This window comes from Cryptotermes secundus, unplaced genomic scaffold (genome assembly GCF_002891405.2).
Source record: "Cryptotermes secundus unplaced genomic scaffold, Csec_1.0 scaffold11, whole genome shotgun sequence".
NCBI classification, from domain to species: Eukaryota; Metazoa; Arthropoda; class Insecta; order Blattodea; family Kalotermitidae; genus Cryptotermes; species Cryptotermes secundus.
The window spans coordinates 1,364,070-1,389,556 of NW_019739208.1; positions in this window are offsets into that span (position 1 = coordinate 1,364,070).

Here is a 25,487-nt window from a genome sequence, read left to right on the forward strand (position 1 = left end):
AAGAGTGCTCCGACAGAAGAGGATAGATGTGACTCGCGTAGTGAGATACGACGTAGAGATGAAAAATCCTGAACAATTTTAATATTTTTAACATTTAATATTTATCAATATATATGATAAATATATATTTTAGTTATTTTAATATGAAGACGGCAAGGCATTCAGTGAACTAGTTTAACGTAAATCGAATAAGCACCTGAAGATGGCACTTTTGTGCCGAAACATGTAGTGGAGAGAGAGGGGTGAGATAGATGAGTGTATGCACTGGAAGACGGTTGAAATAAATCATGGACTTAAATCAGTACAACAGGACGCTAAAATTTAACATGAGTAAACTAAGTACAAATTATAACGCAGATTATTCGGATTATCAATTAACAGAATCACAGCAACCAAGAACGTTGTCTGCTAAACAGACATCAGTGTCGGACTTTATAAAATATAGTGTCTGAAAATTTTTAATTCATATTTATTAATTTTTCATGTTTCACCTGTTTTAAAAATTTTTTGTTATTATTCGTTGCTACGCAACGACCGCAAGACAAACGAGACAACAACCGTTGTTAGGCAGAGGCCCGAGCGCAACAACAGAAGTACTGCTGGAAGCGGTGTTTTCTGTGTGTTCAAATATGAGGTTATGTGACTCGTCCGCGGTTGGAAGCCATTACCAGGCAACGACTTCTGAAGATATAGCAGACTGAGAAGACTTAGCACGTGCTGTAGTACACTTCAGAGTGTGTGTGAATTAGCGATAGCGCTATAGTTACTTGTAGTTACGTTCTCTAAGTGTTCAGTAAATACAATTACCAATCTAAACCCCGTCTATAGTCACTCATACATGCGACACTATAATAATGTAGTATATTATAATAATGTAATAATGCGAGTAGTGTTCATTAGTGGATTATAATGTAATCCTATTATCCGAATTTTTGTTTATCCCAACCACCTTTGCTAATAATTCGGATAATCAGCGTTCCACGGTGTATGTTCCTTCCTCCTCCTTATCATGATACAGGATAAAATGAGAACGGTAAAAGGGTAAAGTTGTCCCAGTGCTTAATTCATTAAGCAATACGCCATTAAGGAGTATGGGGGAGTGGATGTCTGGATCCACATTTTCTTCACCTCGGCACTAGCTGAAGGTGAGTGGTCAGCTTCACGCTCCTGCCGCTTAAACCTTGAGGAAAGAGCCCCTGGTACCCATTGGATAGAAGGTAGATGGGCCCCAGAGCCAGTCTGGACGGCGTGGAGAAGAGAAAATACTTGATCCTACTCGGACTCGAACTATGACCCCTCCGTCGTCCAGTCAGTAGTTTAACAACGTCTGTACAACGTTAACGAAGTTTATAGGAACTAATTATATTGTTCCGTTATCTGTGGGGCAGGAGATGTGTGGTGACGTCACTCAAATGGGACATAGTGAGAGAGAGACAGAGATATGTTTGTCCCTGATGTTTAATACTTAAGTGAATTCTGCGCCTGCATTGTTCAGTTTAGACTATGCTGTTAACGGCTGTGTCGGAGAAGTTGCCGCATCAGCACGGGGATCAAGGAATTGTTCTGGCTTTTCATTTCATCACTGTATTATATTAACTGGCTTTAACCCGTCATTTCATTAATTTTATGTAATATTTGTTATGACGTGTAGCCCTTATTACCGACTTTGAAGACTGTACACAAAGAACAGAGAAAGGGTAACACGGTGTGGTCAGTGACCGTATACTAATAATGTGTTCACAGTCGTACTAGGAGAAAAGTCCAGGGGAAATTAACGAAAAAAGTGAAAATAAGTTATATATTTTTTTATTGATAGTGGGGTGGGACTAAGTCCCTTGTACTGCGGCCACTTCTGGCCTATTGTACCAGTCCCAGATGACAGGTGAGGGTGATTGTGGAGCAATTGGTGGAATGGAGATTGGCAGGGGAAACCGAAGTACTCGGAGAAAACCTGCCCCAGCACCACTTTGTCCACCACAAATCCCACTTGACCAGACCCGGGATCGAATCCGGGCAGCCGCGGTGGAAAGGCAGCGGCTAACCGCTTGAGCTATGGCGCGGCCTTTGAAGTTCTGAGGTTAGTAATACAATCGAATTTCATATTTCAGAAGGTAAAAAGTAAAGGTAAAGTTGTCCCTGTGTTTAATTAAGTCTCACGCCATGAAGGCGTATGGGGGAGTGGGACATATAGCTCCATCATTCTTGATCTCGACGCTAGATGGAGATGGTCAGCCTCACGCCCCGGCGGTTTTGCTACTGGGGAAAGAACTTCCGATGTCCATTTTATAGGAGGTTAGGTGGGCCCTAGGGTCGGTCTGGATAATGTGAAGAGAAAAAATATATCTTGACCTCGCTGCGAATAGAACCTCGGCTGTACAGTCGCTCTAACGACTGGGCTATCGGGGCTCTTAAGATTTCAGATTGCTCAGAAAAAAAGAAGTAGTAGTTTCATAAAGTTCGTCGACTAATCTGTGTCCAATTATCAATGCCAAAAAGTAGGTCAATTTCGAAGGGAGTTCGGTATCTTAAACACAAATTTTTGTACAACGATACTGATTATGGTTTAATTTCTTCATTTTGAGGACTTTACTTTATCTAAGGGATAAGTTAGGAATTCAGTTCGGAAGTCACAGAAACACGCAGTTTTATCCGCAACGGAGATCAAACGGTTATTGCTTTTTAGGAAAATGATCACTGTTTATTTTGAGAAATTATGTTATTGCCACAAACACACACTGTGGGCAAATTACTGAGTCCATTAATTTTAAAACAGAATGTTACAGCTGCAGTTAAAAAGGTTAAAACAAATTCACCGCGGTAATTGTTCAGGCTGACGGTCACGGTAGCCGAGCTCTCTAAGGCGTGAACTGTCTTCGCTCGCTCGGAAACCGGGATCGTGGGTTCGGATCTGTTTCCTGTGAGGTACGAACTGAATTCTTATATATTATTCTTATACACTGCCGGTCACGGTAGCCGAGCTGTCTAAGGCATGAACTGTCTTCGCTCGCTCGGAAGCTGGGATCGTGGGTTCGGATCTGTTTCCTGTGAGGTACGAGCTGAATTCTTATATATTATTCTTATACACTGTAGCACGGTAGCCGAGCAGTCTAAGGCATGTACTGTCTTCGCTCTCTCGGAAGCCGGGATCGTGGGGTCGAATCCCACTCAGGGCATGGATGTTTAGTTTGTGTGTGTGTGTTTTTCTGTGTTTGTGTACAGGCAGAGGCCTTGCGACGAGCTGATCACCCGCCCAAGGAGTCCTACCGAATGTGTAAGATCTAGTAAACCGAAGTGAACGGAGAAGTTCATGGAGGTAGGCCTAGGCCCACTGGGGCTGTAGTGCCAAGGAAAAAAAGAATGTTCAGGCTGTAGTCATCTGGGCTGCGACGCCGTTTAGTGTTGTAATTTTGTAGGTGGATACCAACTTTACGGAGGAATGTGATATATCAAGTTTTTGGGTCGAAACTGAAGATGGTGGGAGCCTTTGGTATCCCCCTATAAGACTAAACAGTGTCGCAATGCAGAATGTTACTGAGGGGTGTAAGAACCGGAAGATGGAGCAATTTTCTGAAGAGCTATGGGGAAGGAGACGATACAAGATAAGGAACTTCATACCTTCTACCTTTAACCAGATGAGAAATGATTACAGAATTTTATTCTGAAAACCCTAAGGCACCTTATACAGGTATGTAAGATTTTGGGTTTTCATGGCGGTGACTATGAATAATGCCGTCTTCTGGGATGTGGCGCCGTGTAGATATTACGTAAACCGACGTTTCAGAGGACCGTATCGCCTCTATCTTCATACTGCAGCCACTTACTCATGCTGGTTCCTCTCTAGCGGATTTTTATATCCTGAAGATGGAAGCCATACGTCCCTCTGAAACGTCGGTTTACACAATATCTACACGGCGCCACATCTCAGAACACGGCATTTTTCAGACTTTATACAGCATCAAATAACTGTATAGAAATGCATGATGACTTGAAAAGGATGTGGAAGGAAAGTGGTTTGTCGTAATACAAGATTTTACTCCTGTGTTTTCTTAAACGGACAGAGGAAAACCACGAAAAATCAGTTCCCTTTTCTGAGATTCGAACCGCCCACATAACAAAATTCAAGTTGAAATATCGCTTGAGCTAATTTACTCGGCAAACAATGTCGTTTAATAAATCACATATAAAATATGTATTTTTCATATTTCACTAAAAAAAGAAGCAGAAATTATGTACAAATACACAAAATACGCGGTCACCTATTTTGACTGTAACGGCAGGTCGAAGCCAACAAGACATTGGTTTACTCTTAGTCACCTCAGTTGCTCTGTCGAGGTCATTCCGGTCTCTTGACTGCAAGAGTGACGCACGCCAATAGAGCAGATCAGAACGCTACAGTTCTCATGTTACGATGCGGAACCCAGTAGAAGCTTAGTCATGCCGTCATGCTCGTCATGCCATTCTCACGGATCAAACAACCAGGCTAACCTACCTAGAGCGACCCACGGTTCAGTGGAGTGGTGTACTGGAAACAGTTACCTTATCCATGCCACAAGTTCCCTTGATAGCAATATTCGCAGACCTGCATAAAAGTGCGTTCTGACTGGACGATATTGAAATTATTTACTTTTAACAACACTGTATTAAATGCAGAGGTTACTTTCCGTCTCGTGGACTGGACGAAAGTAGAATCTGGGTTCAATTCCAGGATAAAGGGTGTGTTCAGAGTGATTTATTTTCATGTATTTGACGTCGAACTGATTTCAGTGACCCTGTATTAACTGAAAAATTTATTTTGGGTCACTTGATGATAGAATCTGGATTCGCTTTCTGAGTATGTTTTGAGATAATTATTTTCAAGTGCTGGATGTCGGATCGATTTCAGTGACCCTGTATTAACTTAAAAATTTGTTTTGGGTCACGTGATGATAGAATCTGGATTCGCTTTCTGAGTATGTTTTGAGATAATTATTTTCAAGTGTTGGATGTCGGATTGATTTCAGTGACACCATATTAAATGAAGAGGTTATTCTGCGTCATGTGAGCTAGGTTATAAGTTGGACGACCGGAGAATTGGTGTTCGATTCCTGGCACATGCAGAGATTATTCCTTTCTGCTCATCGTCCAGACCGGTTCTGGGGCCCACCCGAACTCCTATATATACAATGGGTACCGGGTGTTCTTTCCCCAGGAGGTAAAGCGGCCAGGGCGTGAAGCTGACCACTCACATCCATCTAGTGCTGAGGTCAAGAACAGTAAGCTAGACCACCACTCCCCCACAGGTTTTCATGAAATGGTGCTTAATTAATTAAGTACGTGGACAATTTTGTCTCTGCCTTTACATGGAACGTGTTCACAGATTTTAGTTAAAGCTACCAATACAGCATTTCATAAAAACCTGCTCACTGGTTTTAGAATCCCTACTTGCCAACAGAAACATGAACGAGCATACAGGCATGGAGAAGCCAATTTTTTGGTAAAACTTTCCGTTTCGAAGGTTTCGAACGTAACAAAACGTGGGGTGGGGTGGGGGGTTCGGAAACACAACTAGTTCACCTGACGCCCCACAGATGTCTCTGATTCTCCGACTCAGTTCGTTTCTATGGTTACATTGGCTGGAGGTGGGGCTGATGTGCTGGCGTTACACTTGGGGAGTGTCACGGCGCAGTAGTGTTGGTTGCATACGCACAAGCGAGAGATCAACAGAAAGGGGTGGCACTTATAAAGACACACCCGGTATCCCCCCTCCACTCTGCGAGAGAGAACAGCTGGACATGGTGTTTCAAAAGTGCATCGAAAAAGAGCGTGTGGAAGTTTTGGTGTAACTTTAATACATTTTAAAACAAAGAAGAGACGATATTGCAGGTTAAACAGACCGTTTTATCAGGTTCCTGCAAATATACTGAGTAAGACGTCAATTCAACACATTATTCTGACGTAACGTATAGCCTAAAGCTTCGTTACTGAAAGTGTGTTTGTGTTCACAACACCAGAGAACACAAACTGAGTGTTTAGGTTTTATACTATATATCTATATATTGTGGCTATACAGTAACTGTAAAAACACTGGAACAAAACAAAAGCAGATTTATCTGACAGCTGTCTTAGCAATTTTCGCAGTGCGTAAAGTTTGTGCAAAAGGAGAGCAGTGTATTTTTTTAAACATTACATCTGTGTGTATTGTAACTAAAATAAAAAATTAATAGCAACTTAAAGATAAGTGATTGCAGTACGTGTGCGCGAAAGGAGCTATGATACGAGACTTTGAAAGACTGCCCTTAGTTAATACATTAATATAAATAATAAATCAAAGAATAAAACTATATCGAATATTAGTAAAAATTCTTGTTAAATGTAACCGGAACTTAAATAGTGCAATGTTTATCTCTTCAGATTAAAACTGCAATCATAAACAGTAACATCTTTAAGTAACTTCATGTTACAATTCTGTGAAGAAACCAATGAGAAGCTATTTAAACATACAAAAAAATTAAATAACCTATAATTATACACTGTTAATTTGACAACAAAGAATAGGTGAACAGGGACAGCTCTATGTAGGAAAATGAACTGTGACGAAGTTTCTATCAAGAAAAAGAAGATAAAGGGTATAAAGGTCATCTTCTCAATATTCCGGCCAAGGACTACCAATTTTCCCTTGAAATCGCGAGCATACTCACAGATGAATCTCACTGGAAGACAACTCCACTCCATTTCATAAGAAATCTCGACTTCGCGGAAAGCAAATCCGCTCTCCAGCCTCCCCCTCCACTCCCATAATTCAGCAAGAAGCCGAAGCAACAGAACCCCAATCACATCCGAACAAGTAAGTAAATACTTTAGTAAGACTGGCCTTTACACAATCTGTCGAGGCCTTACCCAATAAATTTTACTGTGACAGAACTATAATTTTGCCTGTGGTTCTCTATGCGTGTGAAACTTGGTCTCTGACATTAAGGGAGGAACATAAACTGGGAGTGTTTGAGAACAGGGTGTTGAGGAGAATATTTGGACCGGAGAGAGATGAAGTGACAGGAGGTTGGAGAAAACTGCATAATGAGGAGCTTCATAACTTGTACTCTTCCCAAAGTATAATTAGAATGATCAAGTCAAGGAGGATGAGATGAGCAGGGCACATAGCATGTATGGGGGAAGAAGAGGAATACATACAGGATATTGGTGGGAAAGCCAGTAGGAAAGAGACCAATGGGAAGACAAAGGCGTAGGTAGGTGGATAATATTAAAATGGATCTTAGAGAGATAGGATGGGATGGTATGGATTGTATTGATCTGGCTCAGGATAGGGACCAGTGGAGGGCTCTTGTGAACACGGTAATGAACCTTCGGGTTCCATGAAATGCTGGGAAGTTCTTGAGTTGCTGCAGAATTGATGGCTTTTCAAGAAGGGTTCAGATCCATGGTGAGTGAGGCATTAGGAGATTCTCTGTTCTTGTCTTTGAGTTGGTCAGTCTTGCGAAAAGCTAGTTAAGGAATACCATTTGCGAAGACACAGACTCGCTCTGTTGCGAGATCTCATTACCATAATCAATAAGTTTATATTAATTAGAGACAGTCTTTGGCAGTAAGACATGGCACATGCATCATCTTGAGCTCCTAAGATGAATTTTTTCTGAGTCGACTGCGGGTATATTTCTGCTGGGTTTTTTATATGAGTCAAAGACAAGGCTCGGGGTTGTCGCTGTGTTTAAGTAACAGGCGATGAAGAACATGTCGGTGAGTGGAGGTAAGGCTCCACGATTTCTTAACCTGGGTACTGATATTCGTAGTGACCATCTTCACGTTTCTGTGTCTTTAGTGTACGGGAAAGAACTCCAATGATTATTCCAAATATTACATCGGTGTGGGGGGGGGCGGAGCGAAAAGGTACCCGTGCCGGAAACCGAACACGGGTCGTCCAACCCGCAGACATTCATTGGGCTGACTAAGCCCTCTCGGCTAGAGAATGAAGGATAACATAACTGTGACGTCACATTGACGAAGGAAGTGTTATATTTCTTAAGATTTTACACGTATGACTCAAAGTCCGTCTGCATTACGTATTGAGACTAAAACAGATCCACTGATTTGAGGTTGTTAATGATATTGCAACAAATGCATAGGTCAATGCGTCAATTAGTCCGGAGCAAATTGTATATGCTGATTCTCAGGGTACTCAATGGTGTTGTTCCTCTGTAGGTGTTAGGTATATCTACCTACCTGCCTGCTTACCCTCCTACCCACCCACACACCTACCTACATTCCTACCTACCAACCTGCCCCCATACCCTCTCCTACCTACCTACCCACCCACCCATACCTACCTTCCTACCTCCCAACCTACCCCCATACCCTCTCCTATCTACCTATCAACCCACCTACCTACTACCTACCTACCAACCCATGTTCCTTCTCATCTACTTACCCGCCCATCTTCCTACCCACCCACCTACCCCACTAACTACCTACCTACCTAATCTATCTACAGCCCTTTGTTGAACCTTGGCCGCCTTTTCAGTTTCTTCGTCTTTTACACACCGTAGGACTCCATAGACAGGGGATCAGCCCGTCGTAAGGCCGCTACCTGCACATAGGACAACATAAACACAGAATAAACGTACATGGACGTCTATGCCTCCAGTGGGATCCGAACCCATGATCTCAGTGCTCGGCAGCATTATGTGTACACGACGTGGAGTGAGATAAGNAACGCACACACCTACCTACTTTCTTACCTACCAACCTACCACCATACCCTCTCCTACCTACCTACCCACCCACCTACCTACTTACCTAACAACCTACCCCAATACCCACTCCTACCTATCAACCCACCTACCTACTACCTACCTACCAACCCATGTTCCTTCTCATCTACTTACCCGCCCATCTTCCTACCCACCCACCTACCCCACTACCTACCTACCTACCTAATCTATCTACAGCCCTTTGTTGAACCTTGGCCGCCTTTTCAGTTTCTTCGTCTTTTACACACCGTAGGACTCCATAGACAGGGGATCAGCCCGTCGTAAGGCCGCTACCTGCACATAGGACAACATAAACACAGAATAAACGTACATGGACGTCTATGCCTCCAGTGGGATCCGAACCCATGATCTCAGTGCTCGGCAGCATTATGTGTACACGACGTGGAGTGAGATAAGAGGACGGGCATGAATACTGAGGATGCCTTCAAGCATTTTGGTATCTTCTTCTGGCGAAACTGAAGAAATTTACGTAATATCTGTCAGGGCAGCCGATACCTGAGCCTAGATTCAAAACAAGGACCTCCACAATAGAAATTCAGAGCCTAACATATCAACATGCTCGATGGCAGAAATTGATTTGATCATTATGACAGATTAAGAGAACGGTCGCGTTCCATTTTAATGTTTCATGTGTCTCTCAAAGCGGACGCTTTATTTGTTTATTGAAGGAGCATTAAAACACATTATTCAAGGCTGGATTCAATAACAGAGACTCGATGTTCTCAACGAAATAACGCCCTTGACAACTTCAATTACAAGTAAACCGACAGTGCATGTTCCGTAACCTTGTACCTAACTTGGCATTCCCGCGGGAGACGCGAGAGAACACGAGAACAAACACAGTTACTACCCTTGGCGGACATCAAACTCAGTAAGGCAAAAAGGTAAAGCTGTCCATGTAACAGACCGTGGATGTCCGTGGGGTTGTGAGACGTCGAGACTCCCACAGTTTCTCAAGATAATCGGCTCACACATGGCTGTGAGGTTGTCAGTCTTACGCGCCGGCCGCCCTTTATCCCCTAGGAAGATTCCTGGTACTCATTTCTGTCAAAGGCTGAGTCGAACCCAGGGCCATAGTGAGGCCGGAAGGATTAGGTCAATCGAAAAAAATCCAATTATCTCATCGGTAATCGAACCAGAGACCTTTCGGCTTGTAGCACAGTGCCTCAACCTACTACGCAACCACTCAGTATCCTTTGATTACGGGGAAGGTACATCTGCTAAGCGGTTGTGGGGATTATTGTGAAACATCATTCAGATGCCTAAGGCGCTATTTTGAATTCACCAAGAGGGACTGAAGAAAATCGTGAAGCAGTTAATTCACAATTCAGTGAACGCCTGAAGTTCCTTTAATTGGAAGGGCTTCAACTTCTCAGAAGCACGGAACGCAATTCAGGTTGTCCTCTTTCTGAATTAATTTACCATTTATGTTTCCACCTGTGTTGCGTAAGTAATCTGACGTATGAAGTTTCCTAGGCACTTCAAGCAGCATTCCAGATTTTATCCTCGTTTATGCGTTGTATCTCATGGGAAGATTGCGTTAAACTGTAGTAACAACCTTCAAGAGGACCGCGCCACAGCTCAAGCGGTTAGTCGCTGGCTTCACACCGCGGCTGCCCGGGTTCGATCCCGGGTCCGGTCAAGTGGGATTTGTGGTGGACAAAGTGGCGCTGGGACAGGTTTTCTCCGAGTACTTCGGTTTCCCTGCCAATCTTCATTCCACCAATTGCTCCACAATCACCCTCACCTATCATCTGGGGCTGGTACAATAGGCCAGAAGTGGCCGCAGTACAAGGGACTTAGTCCCACCCCACTTGCAATAAAAGAAAATCATGTTACTTTGTTTCATCATTGGAGCGAAACATTAACTGAAATGCGTTGAGAGATTAACAACAGGCACTACTAGGATCAGTAACTTATAGAAGACAGCACAGAACTTCAAGAACAAGCACAATAATGTCCTAACTTTAGCCCATCTGTGTGTCTTTGGTAACAGGAGGTACACATCAGGTTTTAAGACCCGGTATTACAAAGGACTGCAGTTGTGACTAAGCAGACGGCTCGAAGGTGTATGCAACTTGCAGCATTGCAATATCATGATTGTTTTTAAAAAGATAATACTTCTATGTGAAATCTGTTCTAATATAATAAAAATATAGGATTTGGTTTAATTAAACATTATACTGTCACGTGTTTGCGTGACCATAGACGGGGTATCGATTTGTGAACTTATCTATTGACCACTTATAAACACGACTCGTAAGTACAAGCAATTACAGAGCCACAGCTAATCTGCACAATTCACAAATCTCCACAGCACCCGCTAAGCCATTTGAAGCCTACTGTCTTCACCAGCCGTTCCTTGGTAACGGCTTCTAAACTGGAAATTATTCAGCTTCACGCGCTCAAGTCCTTTCTTCACAGACTCCCATGAAGAACTGAATATGCTCAGTTTTTTTATTGCTTGTGGGGTGGGACTAAGTCCCTTGTACTGCGGCCACTTCTGGCCTATTGTACCAGCCGCAGATGATAGGTGAGGGTGATTGTGGAGCAATTGGTGGAATGAAGAGTGGCAGGGGAAACCGAAGTACTCGGAGAAAACCTGCCCCATCGCCACTTTGTCCACCACAAATGCCACGTGAGCAGACCCGGGATCGAACCCGGGTCACCGCGGTGTTAAGGCAGCGACTAACCGCTTGAGATATGGCGCGGACCAAGCTCAGTCAGAGTTACTTTACGGCTGTCGGTTAAGCGCCAATCAGTTAATCTTAGTGACAAGCCCCTTCAGACCAACGACCAGAATTTTTATATTCCAAGTGAATACTTGCGGCTAGAGTCCTTATGTAACGTCGTTTACAATTGCTACTGGTCCTCGTCAGCGCAGTGATTCTCAGATCCGAGTCCGGTGGGACCCATGACCACATTTTACTGTCTCACAACCTGGAGGCCCAGGTTCCCGCATTCATATCCCTCAGGAACAGGGTGATCCGATTATATCCCCAGGTACTGGGATCCCTTTCGTCGCCTCCTACAACTCGCACGGTGACGGTGGAGGTATTCGGCCCGGTCTCCACACGGGATAGTCACACCTGACTAAGCTCTAACCTTGTCCCTTCCTTATAACATCTCGGCACGGAATCCACATAAACCACAGCTCTTCTATTGTTGTGTCTAGATTCGTTGCCGTGTTTACCACGCCGTTGCGTAGCAAGAGCTTCGGCGTGGAACATAGAAAACACCGTTCCTCTGTTGCTGTACCATTGTTGCTTTCGCGTTAATGCGGGGACGTGTTTACCGAGCCGTTGCCTAGAAACGGCTTTGGTATATTTCCTCTATATGCTACAATATTTTAATTACTTAGGACACTATTTATGATGTTGAAGTAACTCAGGAAACGTACGCGTAGGGTGAAAACTTTTGCGATGCATTCGCTAAATTTTGTCTGTTTCATTTCTTTCTGTAGCGTTTGTTGAGAAAATTCTTGGATCGGTGAGAGATGCAGTATCATATGTAGGTCTACTCCGTGGTTTTAGTCCGCAAGGGAACTATACCGACCGAGCGACCGCCGCTTATCGGCGATGTTAGTGCCAACTTTAGCGGATAGAGAGTGTCACGTGGTCAAGGCAACGAATCCCCACGGCCGTTAATCTCGGTTTTCTAGACCGGAGCCTCTATTTCCTTGAAATAGCTCTTCAATTATCCTCACAAGGCTGATTGGGCCCCGTTCCAGACCCATTACTTCTCAGAAAATCTGGTACCGCCGGGAATCGAACCCGGGACCTCTGACCACTATACCACAGAGGCGGCCATATAATTTGGAAGTAAAATAACTGTCAGGGAAATGTACGTAATAATATACTTCAGATATTGGTCACTCCCAAGTATAATTGGAGCGCCATGAGTGCTTGTCAGAATTTCGAGCATTCTTCGTACAGTATGAATTAAATAAAACATAACGGGCATCGAAATGTTTCATCTCTGAAACAATGTGAAGGACTTCTGTGGAACTTGCTACTGAAACCGAAAGCTGCAGAGGAAATTAAATTTTGATGCACATCTGTCCAATGTAATTATTACTTTGGGTGAAACTCAAAAGAATTGTATTGATTTTTCTCAGAAACCACATTCATCGTAGAGAATTTGACACGAGGTACTAAAAACCGTAAAGCCATGTAACTTTGATTTGTGACATATATAGATACAGTAAATATTTAATAACGTGAAAGGATAAAGAAATTAACACAGAATTTTATTTGGGAAAGTTGAATCGATTGCACCACATGGGAGAACTATGTTAGGATAATATTAAAATAGAACTTAGAGTAAAGGAATGTGATATACGGGTTGGACTAAATTGGCTCTGGATATGGAGCAGTAGGAGCCGGTATAGCGACTGGCTACGGGCTGAATGGCCGAGGGATCGGAGTTCAAGTCCCGGTGGGAGTAACAATTTTCACTTCTCTACGTCGCTCAGACCGGCTCTGAGGCCCACCCAACCTCCTATCCAATGGGTATCGGGGGTTCTTTCTCCGGGGGTAAAGCGGCTGGGGCGTGAAGATAACCAGTCACCTCCAACTAGTGAATAGGTCAAGAAAATATGGATCTATACATCCACTCCACATACGCCTTCATGAAGTGCTTAATTAGTTAAGCACAGGGACAATTTTGTCCTTTTTACCTTTTTATGAAGGAGTTGTGGGATCTTGTGAATTAAACAACAAATGTTTCGGGATCCATTAGAAGGATGGGCTAACTGGACCCCTCAAGAACTCTGCTGCAAGACATTGAATGAATGAATATAGTGTACGCCTAAAACGGGCCTTGCACAGCAACCTCCAATGAGGTATTGTGCATATTCCTCTGTGGCAACCCTTCAACAATCCTACGCTTCGAACGAAGTATCTTACAGGGGCATTTCGGTAGTCATCTGGCTCCATAAAGTAATGGACCAGGCAGTTTTTGCTAATGGTATTATTCATCAATCCCATTTTAAAGAGATGTCCTTTCAGGCGACAGTGTCCTGTCAGTATTCCTCTCACCTATCGTTACTGCTTTCTGTTTAGTGTCAACAGTTCCTTGTTTCTTCTGACAGAGAGTCCTTGTAGAATTCTCTTTGTCTGTTTGAATCCTGATAATGACTTCCAGGATTTCTGATTGTCTCTGTTTGTTCAATCCCTAACACAATTCTTGGCAATTCCTGTTGAAATGCCTCAAGCTGGTTTAGGTCCTATGAAAGGACTTTCGAATCCTAATCTTGCAAATTGATCGGTATTAACTTTAATACGCTTGTGACTCAGCAAAATCTGCTACTTTAACTTTAATTATTCATTTGCTCCCACAGAGAACAGTAGTTCTGTTCTGTTTTCAGTCTGACACACAAGCTCATACACGCAAGAGTGCACCTGACATGGCATCTCTCTCTAACTCACATGAGGGAACATTTCAGGGCATACCAGAGTGAATTCTATTACTATTAACTTGCCTTAGCATGCATGAAACTCTAGTTTCGTGACGCACATAATATCCCATAAACAGAAGAGTTAACTTTGAAGTTATGCATCACTAGCAATAACTCCAGAGAACTGAGTTGCTCTTGAGAGGCCGTCAGTCGTTCAGATAATGATCCATTGGCGGCCGTGATGACTTGTGCAATTGTGAATGCCAATCTATAAGTTACTGCTTATTCCCCGCTGACCTATGTATGTATTATGTATTATGAGAGTGGGGTGGGTTTCCCCATGCACTTAGATCAGTTATTGGTCCATTGTGCGTCCCCGTTTTAATTTCTACTGTCGCCATACCTTACCGGTAACGGTGCGTGCCATCAGCCCCCGTAGAGCCAACGAGGTCGGCCCCCGGTACCTTGAAGCTTCCCCCATCCACCAGAGGCATTGGAGACTACTTGGGCGGGAAAGGGCCTGTAATTTAGCTCAGAGGTCTCCTAGAGACATGAGGTTCTTTTACGTGCCGTAAATCTACGACACGGGACACACGGCTTAAAGTTCCTCCCGGACGACTTCTTTCCTGAATTTTTCCGCCCTTAAAAATTCCACGACCTCCGCCGGGTTTGAACCCGCGTACCTTGCGTCATGAGGTGGCCCCGCTGACCTATGACATGCAGTTCGTACCATACACAGGACATCAAGAGGAGATTTACTGTTGCCGGATATAGGCAAGGGATTTCCATATCACTGGGAGCCACAATTTCAAGCCCGTCTTTCACTTCTTATATGAAGGATACTTGAATATTCAGATTTCAGCTGTTATTAAAATTTACTGGTCCGCCCAAGGGACTGGATATTTTCCAACATAATGAAATGTCGATTTTATTTTATTTCTGGAGCCCCCTTCATAAGGTCTTCTATTTAAGCCAATAGTTTTGGCAAAGTTATGAGCATATTGAAGTATTTTAGCGCCCTTATTTCATAAGATTACTACAGAGAGCAAGAAGGGTATATAGCAAAGTCCTGTTCATCTTCTGAAATCTGGAACGGGCTTGTTCTATGTCGATAAACGTGAGCAAAATCTGGAAACTTCGTGAACAGACTCCACAGTCAAAAGGATCTTATTTAGGTCTATGTTAACTGTCGGGTCCAGTTACTCAGTTCTGTGCATAACGTTTATATTTGCATCATCCTAATGTATATTTTGTAGGGCGCTTTACGATTTTGTCAGTAGTTAGACTGTACAGCGCCGAAAGATATGCAAAGGATTAGGAAGGAAGCGGTAGTTATCTATGTATCAGCACTGTCCCTGGTGACGGCGTTGGCACTATTAACTATATCACCAGGGAGTTAGTTGACGCAAGGCACGTAAATACAAAAATATCTTGAGGTAATTAGCCACTTGCGGAACGCATAATCCAGGCTGTTAGCAATTTCCTAGATTCTTACTTAACTTTTCAAGGGGCACGCGGTAGCGGAGTTGGTTGAGGCACTGTGATACAAGCCGGAAAGTCGCGGGTTCGATACAAATGAGTATTAGGAATCTTCCTGTGGGTAGAAGGAGGCCGGTGCGTAAGGCTGACAAACTTACCGCCATCTGTGAGCCGATTGTATAGAAAATGTGGGACCCTCGACGTCTCACACCCGTATGGGCCTTCACGGCCTGTTACAAGGATACCTTTACCTTTCTTACTTAATCTTTCTATGTGCTGTATGGAATCCTGAAGTCTAGCACGCTATAACCACTGGTACGAGCACTTCGAATAAGTATTTAATATAACATTGTCGATATTCCAATATGTAGGAATATTTTCTATCTATTTTTATTAGTTTTTAAGTCTAGGGAATTTAAAGGTGGGGACCGATATCGATTTCCAAAATTAGCATCTTCAGCTGCTTTCAGAGAATCCCCTTAAAGGAAAGTAGAATGAATCACGTGTCTAACTATCGAATGTTTAAATCCACCAACCAAATTGTTATTCTTTGAAACATTTTCGGAATTCTTCGTGTATCTTCATATTCACTCCACCAACATGTCATTCGTTTGTTAGTTCATACGCCCGTCAGTTCTACAGAGGGGTCGAGAAGTCACGCAGAGCTTATTACTCTTTAAATACAACCGACACATCAAGTAGGCGGCTCAAGGTCATGCAAAAACTGCGTTGAATTCTTTCAAGGTTATTTTCTTTAAGTTCGTTATTTAAGAACGCTATCAGTATCAAGACTGTATGGCGCCAAAGTCAGGATAATTAACGTAGGTGCAACTGTTGGTGGAATTAGAATTGCCAGGAGGAACCGGAGTATTCGGAGAAAACCGTCCTCAGGGTGAACGTTACTTAAATATGTACCTGGGTCGCGCCATCGCTCAGGCGGTTAGTCACTGTCTTCCCACCACGGCGGTTTGGGTTCGAGCCCGGGTCAGGTCGTGTGGGATTTGTGGTGGACAAAGTGGCGCTGGGGTAGGTTTTCTCCGACTACTTCGGTTTCCCCCGCCAATCTTCATTCCACCAATTGCTCCACAATCACCCTCACCTATCATCTGGGGCTGGTACAATAGGCCAGAAGTGGCTGCAGTACAAGGCACTTAGTCCCACCCCACTAATAATAATAAAATTATGTGTCTGTATACGTGTTTTGCAGGTTATTTTTCTGTGTGAAAAGCCGATCGACACTATCATTTGTGTGGCTTTCCGCTTATCATCTCTTAGTTTCACAGATAGCATAAAAATCAGTAATTGAAAAGGTATCACTAAACAAACTACCCTCATAAGCGATTTCTGTAAAGTAAAGACTGGCAAAATGTTCAGATCGCTACAAAACGGATCCCAGTCTGCACCTCATCCAGTACTTCGCGTGGCTATTACAGCTGCGCTCCGCAGAACTGCCAGCGAACAAAGAAGTGACTGAGAAAGACTCCGCTGATTCCATGAATTCCATTCCATTGCATAATTCAGACCACATCAACAACAAATACCCCCAAGAAGATGACTGGGGTTTCAGAAGTTCAATATGCCACTTATGCAGTCACAGACAATTGTCCGATATTCACTATCATGTGTTACAAGACCCACTGGGGAATATTCATTCAAATATGCCTCAAAGCGTTCAGCACTCAATATACTTCCATACAAATGCTACATGGAAACATGTACATTCATAAATTATTCATGTTTGGTGCTGATATGTACATATATATGTTATCACGACATTTCGCATGCAGGGTTTATCGTGAATTCTCTTAAGCATTTTGATTCCCTGCTGTTCCAATGTTCAGAGTACATAAAGACTTAACAACAGTTCCGTATTGTGTGCATTTAACCCACTTAGTTACTAGCAACTGATCCAGCTGGGATATCTGCAGCGGTGTAAAGATATTAATTTACTGTAGTCAAGGTTAGATGAAATTCTGTACGTTTAATTAATGAATTCACTGGCCCATGCATGGACACGACGTGTGGACGCTGCTCGTGCGTTGAGAACAGAATTCAAAGTAACATGCGAAGTGAAAGGGTTAAGGTTTTTGTTATCTCTGTTCCAAATATACACACTACCTGCTGACCGTATACAATCCTCCCTCATTAATATTGTGATATAGCGGCTGGAAACCGGAATAGAGAAGTCAGAAGAGGCAGCCGGTGCTAGTCAACGGTCGGTAAACACGCAAGAATGAGTGGTCGACTGACCGTCAGTCGTAATGTGACTCCGGCTTTGAATTTCACTTGAAGTGAGAGAGGGTTTCGCTCCTTGTTACACAGAATAGGTGGCCGTTATTAGTCAACGGCCGGTGAACATGTGTCTCCATCAACAAACACGCAAGAATGACTGACCGACTGACCATGAGTCGTAATGTGACTCCGACTTTGAATTTCACTTGAAGTGAGAGAGGGTTTCGTTCCTTGTTACTCAGCCTTGTAGTAAATTCCGAAGGCTCCCAGAGCCGTCAGACAGTAAAGTATGGTCATGAGGCTCCCAGAGCTGTCAGACAGTAAAGTATGGTCATGAGTCCCGCGGGACTCCGAAACAAGAATAACTGTACTGGCGAGGACCATCAGCAATTTACTGAACTAGACAATTTAGGGAGTTGTAAGACGGTAGCCAGCCGGCAAAGACGTGAGCACGGAAGCTGAAGAGTATTGCTAGAAGCTGTTGCCAAGCAACGATTAGTGAAGATATAGAAGACTTCATGCGTGCTGCAATACAGTGATCTGGATAGAACGTAGATACGTGAAACTGTTATAGTTACATGTAGTTACGAGTTACAAGTGTTCAATAAACCCAATTATCAATACAAACCCCGTATATATCGATGCTTTCAGTATTGAGATTGTCTAGCGTCGGATAGCTTAGTGACAGATAAGTGATAAACTGGAAAGGATTTGAAAGGATGCGGTCGCAGCCTAATCGAGGTATCATTCCGAAATTTTCAGGGAGGGGCTGAGGAAAACCACGAAAACCTCAGTCAGGATAGTCGGTGTAGCAGCCGAGACTCGAACCGTGCATCTGCCGAATAAAAGTCTAGAGCGTTACAGCCGGTACAACTTATTCGTCTACAAAAAGGGCGTATGACTATTGTGTCCTGAAGCTGGAAGCATAAGGCACTTCAAGAACTTAGTAGCTATCTATCAAACTACACGCCGTCAACTGACCTACCAGATGATCGCAATCTTAACGTGAAAATCTCAAACCTTTATAGAACGTACGCTTACTTTAAAGCATCGATCCCAAGCACCTAAAGTTCGCCACGGTTTTACACAGTTCAATAGCAACTGTTATATTACTCTAATACAGTGCGTTCAGTTGAGGAGGAAACTTCGCAACACCGCTGACCCGGCCCAACACTCCTCACAGATTGCTGCTGTAAATGCTGATAGCAGAATGAGTCATTAGCGCTGATACACGCGCGCCGTTACAGGTACAGCAGAACTCTTTGAGGAATATTGGGCCCGGTCAACGGTGTTGCGAAATTTCCTCCTTGACTGAACGCCCTGTATATTGGATTTCAGACACGAAGCCCATATAAAGTTTCCTTTATATTTACTTATACGTCAGTATCTTTATTAGCCCTTAAGAAACCATACATGTTGTTCTTTACGGCTTTTATATCTCTGTATAATACATTAAGATCATAAAACCCGGTAAAATTAGTTTCTTGGTTAATTAGATTCAGCAAACACTGTACTAATTCTCTATAGCTCGCCGGTAGCGGACGGAAAGCGGAGAATGTAAATAGCCTCCAGCGGTTACCAGATCAGGACACCAGACTTAGCGGAACGCTGTATAATAGATAACCCAGAGCTATGACGTGGATAAGTAGAAAGCACAAAGACAGTCGACCTTAATTCAAGTAATAGTTACTAGTGTGTGGAAACGCGAAGGCTAGACACAGTTAATAACGAAACCCTATTCCGAATTGCTGCAAACTAACCCTCTTCACAAAACTTCACTCTGAGACACGCTTAAATATGAACATTTCGTATCCATCCCGGCCATCAAAGGCACTTCTTCACGAACACTCTACAGTCGTAAAGTAACTTTGACTTTGACTTTGAGTTCAGTTGGAAGGAAGCCGTCATTCAGACATGACTCGAACACGGAAGCAGAGGCATAGCCACTGTTAGAAGCCGTTACCAGGCAACTACTAGAGGCTCGTGAACGAGTGATGCCCAGTGACGTAACTTATATACTTTTTGTATTCACTTAGATATTATTTTAATTCTTGTATTGTAGTTTTACTCAGGTGTATCCCTTCAGTCTATGTGTAGTAGGTTCACTGCCAGTGCATTAGCATGGCTCTCTGATTTAATTAAACATTTGGTATTCCACTTTTCTATTTCGCTGAGAACTGTGTTCATTTGTAGATCTTCATCGATCCTGTGGTTGTTTGTGTACCAAGGTGCACTGTTGTAATTCATTCATCAGTAATCTGTCAGACGACAGGTACACAGTCTCTTCCAAAACAGTTCCTCCATTTGATGCGATCTAGAGCTTTCTCCTTCAAATGAGAATATCCTCTTCTGTCCCCAAGGTCATCCAGCATCTTCTTACGTCTTCTTCCTCGTCTTCTGGTCACTTCTATCCGCCCCTCTATCTTTCCTTCAATAACTTCTTTCAGAAAGCAGTTACTGCGTAAGATATGACCAATCCAATTAGCCTTCCGTTTTCTTATTTCGTGTAGGATATTCCTCTGCTCACTGACTCTAAATAACACTTTTTCATTTCTCACATAATCGGTCCAACTGATCTTCTCCATCCTTCTCCAACACAAGTCGATTCAGACGCTTGAAAACCTGATGTGCCTGAGGAAAATTTCTGTCCATATACGTCAAAATAAATTTGATTTTTATGAATTAATTTCAGCGTTGTCTCCAAGTATAATAAGAATGATCAAGTCAAGGTGGATGGAATGGACAGGGCATGTAGCACGAATAAGAATAAGAGGAATGCATATACGATATTGGTGGGAAAGCCGGAAGGAAAGGGACTAATGGGAAGACAAAGACATAGGTGGGTGGACAATATTAAAATGCATCCTAGAGAGATAGAATGGGATGGATTTGATTGTTCTGGCTCAGGATAGAGACCAGTGGAGGGCTCTTGTGAACACGGTAATGAACTTTCGGGTTCCATAAAATGCTGGGAAATTCTTGAGTAGCCACAGAACTGGAGGTTTCTCAAGAAGGGCTCAGCTCCATGAGTGAGTTGTGTAAGGAAGATATAACATTTGAAAATCAGTTTTCATCATGTTGGCTTATGTCATGTTACATGTTAGGTACTGGAAAATAAAAAAGATCTGATTTTTAAAGTTCTTTGATCACAGTACGCCGTAACTCGCATGAATGTACAAGCAAACAAATGGAACGCAATTCAACCGACATGCATTAAGCGAACAGTGTTTACTTTGTGGCACATGTAACAATGAGTCTCAAAACGGAAGAACATTTGTTCATAATGAGCAGTGTTCGTTATGAACATGGCGCGTTGTAAAAATCGAACGAGTCACTAAACAACGAATACAGTACACACAAATGACGACACCGAACAAAAGCTTACGCTGGCATTCAGTCGGCCATGGTGGAGCGGCCTGTTCCATATGAAACGCAATATACCTTTCAGCAAGAGAAGTTTTGATAATAATTTATCACAACGCTGTTACGTTGATGCACGCGTCCTCAACTCGCGCGAATTTCAGGTTTCCTCCATTTTGTTTCACAATCACCACGGGTCATCACATTACATACGGCATCTCACGGATGAACGGACCCGTGACTTAAATCCACTATATAGCAAAATGGCGACTGAGTGAAATTTGTATTTACTTTCTTGTTTAATTACCGTATTTACGCATGTATAGGCCGCGTGCGTGTATAGGCCGCAGCACAATTTTCAGACAGAAATTATAGAAAAAATAATTTTCTTGGAATATTATTTCAGGAGTAGAAATTATTCCGAAATGAATATGATTAAATGAAGTGTGATTTCGAATATTTCGAATATAAGCCGCACCCCAGTTTTCCTCTTGAATTTTTGGCAAAAAATGTGCGGCCTATACATGCGTAAATACGGTATAATAGACCGCCTCTGTGGTCTAGTGGTCAGAGTTCCTGGCCACAGAGGTCCGGGTTCGATTCCCGGCACTACCAGATTTTCTGAGAAGTAATGGGTCTGGAACGGGGTCCACTCAGCCTCATGAGGATAACTGAGGAGCTATTTCAAGGAAACAGCGGCTGCGGTCTAGAAAACCGAAATTAATGGCCGTGGGGATCCGTTGCGCTGGCCACGCGACACCCTCTATCAGCTAAAGTTAGCACTAACTTGTCCGACAAGCGGCGGTCGCTCGGTAAAGTTCGAGTGCGGACTAAATCCACGGAGTTTTGTTTATTTGATTGTAATAACTTGTAGCTCAGTACTGGTTTTGTAGTAAGTCAAAATCGTATTCAAACACTTTTACTCGTTCTCTGCATGAAGAACATAAAATAAAGGTATGGGGGGGGGGGGCGCCTGTCCGTCCGTTATATTTCATGCTCGAACGGACTGACTGCATTTAAATGAAGTTCCATATGGATGTCTACAGGGAAAGCTGCTGAACCACTTTCATTTCGTTCCTCTTAAGTTAAACATAGCCGATACATTATATAATGCTCAAATAAAATATTTAACGATTTTGAAAGAAGTCCATCATACAGAATTATATATAGAGTGATCCAAAAGTCAGTTAACTGGTTAGTAAAGTGTATATTAAAGTATGACAGCAATTTCTCTATTTTTTTCCTTTGGCGCTACAGTCCCAATTTGGGCCTCGGCCTACCTCCATGAAACTCTCCGTTTCACTTCGGTTTACTAGATCTTAAGATATACGGTAGGACTCATTGGGCGGGTTATCAGCTCGTCGCAAAGCCTCTACCTGTACACAAACACAGAAAAACGAACACACACACGCAAACACTAAATATCCATGCCCTGAGTGGGATTCGAAACCACGATCCCGGCTTCCGAGCGAGCGAACACAGTTCATGCCTTGGACCGCTCCGCTACCGTGACCGGACAATTTCTCTATTACTTAAAGAGCTTATGAAAATTGTTCCAAATAACGCCTTCCGTGACTTTAATATATGTTCATAGTAATCATGGTAACAAACCATATCCATAAGGTTACGATAAAACACAAGTGTGTCAATCAAAAAATCTCAAAGGCGTTAAAAGTAAGAAATCGCCACGAACGACAACTACTTCTCAAATATTTGACTTTACGCGTGAGCACACTTCCACGAAATGGTGTGCACGTCTTATGCAGATTTTAAAATTCTATTTGAAGTATTTTCCGTTACATACATTTCAATTAACGCTAGTAAGGAGGTTGGTCTAGAAGTAAACACAGAGAAAACTAAGTATATATTACTGTCTCGCCACCAAAATGCAGGGCAAAATCATGACATAAAGATAGAAAACAGATGTTTTGAAAATGTGACAGTTCAGATATTTGGGGATGATAACAGCTCGAAACCTCATTCAGGAGGAAATTAAGAGCAGATTGAACTCGGGTAGCCTTTTGTCTTCTTGTCTGCTGTCCAAAAACATAAAATTAGAATATACAGGACTATAATCTTGCCTGTGGTTCTATATGGGTGTGATACTTGGTCTCTGACATTAAGGGAGGAACATAGACTGAGGGTGTTTGAGAACAGGGTGTTGAGGAGAATATTTGGACCGAGGAGAGATGAAGTGATGGGAGGTTGGGGGAAACTGCATAATGATGAGCCTCATAACTTGTACTCTTCTCCAAGTATAATTAGAATGATCAAGTCAAGGAGGATGAGGTAGACAGGGCATGTAGCACGAATGGGGGAGAAAGGGAATGCATATAGGATATTGGTGGTAAAGCCAGAAGGAAAGAGACCACTGGGAATACCAAGGGGTAGGTGGGTGGACAATATTAAAATTGATCTTAAGAGAGACAGGATGTTATGGATTAGATTTATCTGGCTGAGGATAGGGACCAGTGGAGGGCTCTTGTGAACACCGTAATGAACCTTCGGGTTCCATAAAATGCTGGAAAATTCTTGAATAACTGCACAATTGGCGTCTTCTCAAGAAGGGCTCAGGTCCATGAGCGTGTACTTTCCGATAACGAAACATTTAACGAAATACAGGGGTGATACGCTCGGAGTCTCTTGCACGGCGCTTTCTGTAATGTGTTTGGTTTGGGAACTACACGTTTGTAAATGCTAATAACGAAAATAAGGCAAAGAATTATGCAAAACATAACCAGCTTTTCCAACATACCTCTTATGGATATTATAAAACAGAAACCTCCCAACAATTCAGAGGTCTTTCAAAACTTCTTTTTTTGGGGGAGGGGATCGTGTTAACATATCCAGTATAATTTCTGTCATTTGTGGACTTTTTGGTTCACTCATAATTTTTTCATGCATTTTACTGTTTTAAACGAAGTTAACTGCATTCCTCCCCATGGAACGTACTTCTCCTGATATAAATCTTCTGTCTTCATTTCTTTTTATTGTTAATGATTAATTATCGAAAGAAAATTCTGATCTAGAAAGTGTTTTATAAATTCATTCTCTCATTTATATAGAAAGTGATGATTGTTTGAACGTGTATTCGATAGGTAAAGGTAAAGCTGTCCCTGTGCTTAGCTACTTCAGCACTACGCCATGAAGGCGTATGGGGGAGTGGACGTATAGATCCATATTTCCATGAACCTCGGCAATAGCTGGAGGTAAGTGGTCAGTTTCACGCCCCGGCCGCTTTACTCCCGGTACACATTGGATAGGAGTTTGGGCGGACACTACAGCCGGTGTGAAAAGAAGAGAAAATTCTTTACCCTACCAACACTCGAACTCCGACCCCTCGGCAATCCAGCCCGTAGCCAGTCGCTATACCGACTGCGCTATGTACTTCAATAGGTACATATCTTTATTATAAGTTCTGGCTTGTACTGGTAACTACATGGCGACTGTAAATCCTCGAACACAGACGTCAAGTTAACAGTGCGTATACGGTATATTGAGTGCCCAAGTAGGAAGGTAACGCCGGTAATTTTGAATGTATAAAGTTTGCTCCCCTGCTAAACAGATAATAGCATTTGAAGCAACTAAGTTAGAGACCCTATGTATCTTCACTTCATATTTTCTAGACAGTCAAGTGCACCTGATAGCAGCCATTTTGTGAATTTTCTCAGACAGGCGAGAAAGAATAACAACCGGCAGGATTTCCTTCCACGGGAAGTGTCACGGGGGGAGGGGGGCCGGTCGGTATCGTCAGATGAAATGGAAAGGGCTACACTTTATCACATCAGTTCACAATTTATTGATCATGTTAGCGTACGAGCAGTTTTGTCGCCTGTCTTTAACCCTCTGAAGCATGAATTTCTTCTGAAGTGATTACATTTAAACAATGAGTTTCAACCTCGTAGGAGGCGGGCACCCTCTAAATTATAGAGACCCATTTCTTTAAGTTGTTTCGGGAATATCTATCTATCTATACATCTATGGCTCTACGTCCCTTTGTTGGGCCCTGGCCACTATTTTTCAGCACAAAGACAGAATAAATGTACACAGATATCCAAGCCGAACCCGCGACCCCAGTGTTCGAGAGAGCGAAGACGGTTCATGCCTTAGACCGCGCGGCCACTGCGATCAGCGTTTCTGGAAACAACCGTCTGTTATTAGGAGAAAGATGCGAAACACGCAACAGAAAGTTCGTGGGTAAAAAGCAGAGACTTTAGTCTAATAGAGTTTGGTGTGTATAATAACGAATGTGCTCA